The sequence below is a fragment of the Anabas testudineus genome, chromosome 2, assembly GCF_900324465.2.
Source record: "Anabas testudineus chromosome 2, fAnaTes1.2, whole genome shotgun sequence".
NCBI classification, from domain to species: Eukaryota; Metazoa; Chordata; class Actinopteri; order Anabantiformes; family Anabantidae; genus Anabas; species Anabas testudineus.
In genome coordinates this window covers 26,159,467-26,165,466 of record NC_046611.1, presented here as the reverse complement: position 1 = coordinate 26,165,466, position 6,000 = coordinate 26,159,467, and positions in this window count along the sequence as shown.

Below are 6,000 nucleotides of genomic sequence, written 5' to 3'. Positions count from 1 at the left end.
AAATGTGATGGATTGTGAGATGATGCAATATAAATCTGTGTTCATGTTTGAACTTCTTTCCTTCTTTTGTGAAATATTGACTCACATTATTTATTTGTATGAAACTATCTGGGAAGCTTTGTAGTCGAATGTCTTACTTCTAACCTACTAACAACTCATCTGAAACATAACAAATGTCCCAAACAGACGCTGTTTTTTTAAATGGAGACATGTGCCAGAAATGACGGAAACCAGTGCTTTAATTTTTAAGAATGCATCATGTGTTCTACTGGCAACTTTATTTTGAAAGGTAAAAAGCGACAATAATGAAGTGCGTAATTAATGATTAAGTTCATTTAAAATAAAATAGAAGTATAATGTCCAAAAATATATGTACAGATAAGTAAATGATCTCGAAGTTGTACTTTTACAATTGAGTATTGTGATGCATGTGCTTTCCCCCACTGTACACTTAAATGGATTTACATGGTTAATTCTGCACAAGCTGCTTTTCCCCAGGTCGAACCCTGGTAACCTACACGAGAACATGTGGATTTAGCTGCTGGCCACAGCATTAAAGAGCTAAACCTCACATTACACAACTAACTTTCTGTTGACTGGTGGATCTCGTTTCACCTCTCGAGTTATGTCTTCTTTAAATAAAACACTCCTCTGCTCGTCATCGATTTTAGGAGACACACGTGCTACTGTTGCCACTGTTTGTATCTTGTCTTACCTGTGGCCACGATTAGCGGCCTTTTGTGTTTCTCTTCACACGGAAACTACAGAGGCACAAGTTGGCAGACAGACACAAACTCTCACATACACACCAGTATTTGTATACACAAATCTTTATACCTCTCTCTGCCCCTCGTTCCCACAGCGTGTATCTCTGAGTAAAGAAACTGAATCAGCTGTATGTGTGTGTGTGTGTGTGTGTGTGTGTGTGTGTGTGTGTGTGTGTGTGTGTGTGTGTGTGTGTGCTTGTTCTTGTGGACATCAAATGGACCAAAATACACACGCATACACACACTAGCCTTCCCCTCCAGTCCAAGGGTCTCCAGTCTGCATAATAAATGAGGTTTGCTGATAGGTGGAGAAACAAGGGAGGAGGAGGTCTTTCTCTCTCTCACTCTTCCGTGCGCGCGCGCACACACACACACACACACACACACACTGAAATCGGTCTGTACCATTATGCAGCCTGGGTCCATACCATTTAACAGCTGTTGCCATTGGAGAAATCCCAGGTCTCTTTACATGCTTGTTGTTCGCTCATTTAGCGTGATTGCAGCAGCAGCTCAACTCCTCTTCCATCTCTGATTCAAGTCTACAAATTAGCTTCAAGTCTCCACAGGGATGAATTCCCCACAATCCACTGCAGTGTCCTTGAGCAAGGCACTTGTCTTCTTACAGCTCAGGGCAGCCCCCCAAGTGTTTCTGTGTGTGTGTGTGTGAAACTATCACTGTTTCTTTTTTCCTAATGTTTATTATCATAGAAACACATACATGCAGGAGCACAGGGAGAAGTATCAGAGGATTTAGTTTCCTGACATAATTTGTTATGCATGTGGAAGCTTTTTGTGCTTGATGAATACTAAAATCAAATTTCTCATCTGACAACAAGTACAAAAGAGGGAATAATTAATAATACACCTCTTTCTTACTCTATCATTTTTATGTAATTATTACACATGGACACAGACACATACACACATGCCTTCGACCTTCCATCACTAAGCAGGTCTGGAATATTTTAATAATACACTGTAGACCTCTCACATAGACAACCACATGAAAGTAATTATCGGTAATGATCTGCCAGTGACTGATCTATTTTTACCTGATGATCAAACCTGATCTAATCTCAGATCTATATCCCGTCACATTCATTATAACCCCATAAGATTACATTCATCTCTGCCAGCAGCAGCTGTCCTTGTAATGGTGTTTCATTCTTCACCCAGAGCCCGTCCAGCGATGGTAAATACCATGTAGGTATTTGGAGGATAAAGCCAGTCTATGTTAATGTGGATTTAAGCTGCACCTCAGCTTTGTGTTTATTACCAAATTCCCCCACCTTCATCACTTTATTTATTTCTTGTACAGTTCTGTTTCCAAGTTAGGTCTAAATATGTGACTGTTAAATACTTAACTTAAAAAATCTGCATGTTAACTTGTGGTTTCCTCGTCACTGAGTCACATTTGCACCACACTATCATAGTTAAAGAGGCTTATCAAACACCATGACATAAAGAAGCCAGAGAAAAATACCAACTGTGGAGAAAAGGGAGGTTTGTAAAGGAGTTTAATTGAATTTATATATAATTTAGTATATTTCTGTGTTGGTCATGTGGCATCTCTACAGGTTAAAAGAGTTTTAATTGACAAACGCTTAATCATTAAAATACCAATATATCCTTACTACAGGCTGAGAAGCTACACTATAAAATGTTGTTCCGTATGTTTATCATCATCATGATCACGACCAGTCGAGAAAAACGTGTATATTTTTTTATAATGCTAATTTCAAAGAGGGGGTGAAAATGATTGTGTGTCTTACTTCCACAATTCACAGCGTTTAGTATTTTCTGAAAATCTCATCGCACAAAAATGAAGTGAGTGCGCCGGGGTCGAGTGAGCTGCGGGCTCCTGCTGCTGCAGCTGTGTGTGTGTGTGTGTGTGTGTGTGTGTGTGTGTGTGTGTGCAGACTCACCGTGTGTGCACAGAGCTGCAGAGCTGCAGAGCTGCATTTCCCCTTTCAAAGGGGAATAGCAGACAACAAAAAATCACTTATTCAAGTCACCTCCCTGCTACCGCTGAATTAATATGCTCATAAGCAGACGCTGAAGTTGTCCTCCCCGCTTGCATGTGGTTTACGGAGCTCCGTTGTTCTCGCGGGCGGTGGGAACCGCAGGCAGCGGGGCGGGGACGACTCGCTCGCCGAGCAGCGCTTCACTCGGGGCGGCGGGAGAACCGAGCAGGAGCCGCCGAATCCCGGGAACGCGCCCGCACACGCCCCGATGAGAGAACTGCTGGCTGCTGAACCTGTTGTAAAAAAGTACAATAACTACTACAGTGCACTAATACACTCGCGTAAAATCTATTCTAATTGTAGTATTTAATCATAATTTTTGTAGTTTGATTCTGTTTAAGGATGTCATATTATTTAATACTTGTTTCTGTGCTGCTACAATTCATCACTGCTGTTGGCAGCAGTCAAATGGTTCCTGTGCTCTAATAGGTTTCTGTGTGAATTCTTGCTGTGACATTGTTTCATTTTAATTATGGAAACTAGGAGTAGAAACAGTGTAAGTTACACATGGTTATTTATATTATAGAGGTTTTCTTTATGTTGAGGACGGGTCATAAGATGGAGGATGGTGCACAGGTTGTACAGCCCCCTGAGACACATTTTGAACTTTTGGGGGCTGCATAAACACGTATGCTTTGGCTTTCAAAGTAAATAATACACAGTTGCTGACTTATATTTAATGTACACACGTTTACACTCAGTCAGTGTTTGTGTACAGCTGGGAGGAAGACAGAAAGAGGAGGTCCTGGGAAGGATGTGTTGCCCTAAATACATGCATGTGTATCTGTGTGTGTGTGTGTGTGTGTGTGTGTCAGAGGCTGACAGAAGAGTGTCACTTAGCAGAAGAATATGAGCTGTCTGACAATGAAGAGGGATGAGGCCAAATCCTGCTGCTTCTCCTTGCCACCCTCATCCTACAGGAGGGAGACCTGTGGGGGGCAGGCACACAGACACACACACACACACACACACACACACACCCTGGGAATCTCCTCAGCTGTTCCCCCTACCCTTCCTCCTCCCACCCCTCTTCCTCCGGCCCTGGCCCTAAACACCTCTGTTTGCCGGATCTGGTTCCACTCAGCACCAGATCGGGGCCCCTGGCAGCTGACTGCAGGCCAGTATAAGCCTCCTAATGGCAGCCACTCTGTGATGATTTACACTGCATTACACACCAGCGGCTACATCCTCCTGATAATGGTTTATTACACCAGAGCCTGTTTTAGCTTTATTGCTCTTTGCGCTCTCTCTTTGAGGCTCTGGTATAATTAAATAATTTAACTGAATCACCAAACATATGCAGAAACCAGTGTAGGAATTACTCGTGGCACCTGGTTAACTTGTTTTATGGTTTTACTTTCATTTCTGTTTGTTCGGAGTGGGACGTCTGAGCTGCGCTGCGCTGCAACATGGAAAAGATGACGGCAACAAACCCTGTGAGTATGTGAAAATAAATGTGAAGAACCAAACTGTTTGATTTTCACTGTTGTGAATTAAATTTTAGATATTTATTTAACTTAAGGCACTTGTCTCCAGTCATAGTGATAAATTAGAGGTATTCTGACCCTGTATTTGTGTCAGCTGGTTAACTAGAAAAGTGCTGCTTTAATTCCAGCTCAAAGTGGAAGTGGTGGAGACATTAATAAACAGATTTGGTCTTTGTTTTCCAGCATTTTATATTGGAAAAGTCATATTTTTCTGGTATTTGTGATTGATTTAAGTTGTCACAGTAAAAGGACACAAACTGTCAATTCTGTCTTTCAGTGAAGCTAAACTAAACATTTTTATTTCTGGCAAACCCCTCACATAATTAAAGTTGTTTAACCCACTGTTAATGTAGTAAAATGTGTGTGTACTGTACAGTTGTAAAGTTTCTACAGGCAAATCATTTCAAGATGTGTTATTGTGTTTTATGGATGCAATCAGGACAAAACAAATAAAATCAAGAGTCAAATCAAGCTCTGCTCTCTTTTCCACTGTTTCCCTCTGCTTCAAGCTTTCTTGATTGCAATTTTTTTTCTCTCTCATGCTTTGTTGCTTTGCCTGAGGTGTCGGAGCAGCTTGAAAAATGCAAAACAATTAAAACGCCCCAGAATAAATACTAGAAAGCAGAATCTAAAAAGTTACGGTGAGTGCCATGTATCCGCGCTGCTGCAGAGCATTCAACACGTCTCACAGATATCTGCCCCACATTTCTCTAATCATCTGGGGCTTAACCCTCCTGCCGGCCCGCTATCTGCTGTGTGTGAGAGAGAGAGAGCGACACAGAGAGGGAGAGATGCTCTGTCTTGTAACACTAGGCTTAGTAATGTTTTGACTTTGTGATCAGGCACCTGGTTGGGCAGCACACAGGGGTCCTCTATCAGCTGGTGAGCCCTCCCACCCCCAGGGAGGGTTTCTAGGGGGAGTGTGATCGATGATGGACACAGCAGCTCTGCACTGTGTGTGTGTGTGTGTGTGGCAGGGTAGAGCTGCTATTATGGGGAGTGGAGGGGAAGCAGCTCTGATGGTGGAGGCTTATAAAAGAGAAGGTGGAGGGGTGTATGCTGTTTAAACAGCCTGGCTTTGATTGACAGGGCTGATAGTGAGCGGGTGGGGGTAGCAGGGGAGAGCAAGCAAGTGCTTAGGTAAAGTGAGGAGAAAAGAGGGGCTGTCTGAATGCAAGTTAGATTGTGTGTACATGTCTGTCTATGGTTGTCCGGACAAATTTTAGTTCAAAACCATCATTGTGGGGACGTTTAAGGCCGGTCCTCAACTTCAAAGGTGTTCGAGGGTTAGGACTTGGTTTTAGGGTTATGGTTAAAATTCAGTTAAAAGGCTGAGCGTTTAGTTTGGGTTAGAGCTGGGGTTAAGCATTCAGTTGTGATGACTGAGGTTAGGGTGAGGGGCTGGGGAAGACGCAATGTCACTGAGTGTCCTCGCAATAATACAAGTACAAACACGTGTGTGTGTGTGTGTGTGCAGGGAAAGGGGTGAGGAAGGAAAGTGAGCTTTTAATTACCAGGGCAGAAGCAGATGTAGCAGAATGGTCGCCCCCCGCCCCACCTTTAAACACACACACACACACACACACACACACACACACACACACACACATACACACTTGTGTTTCTTGGCAGCTGGAAGACATCAGTTCTGATGTGTGTGTGTGTGTGTGTGTGTGCATTTTTGTTAGGACAGGAGCCGTAAAGCACATTGTTTAAATT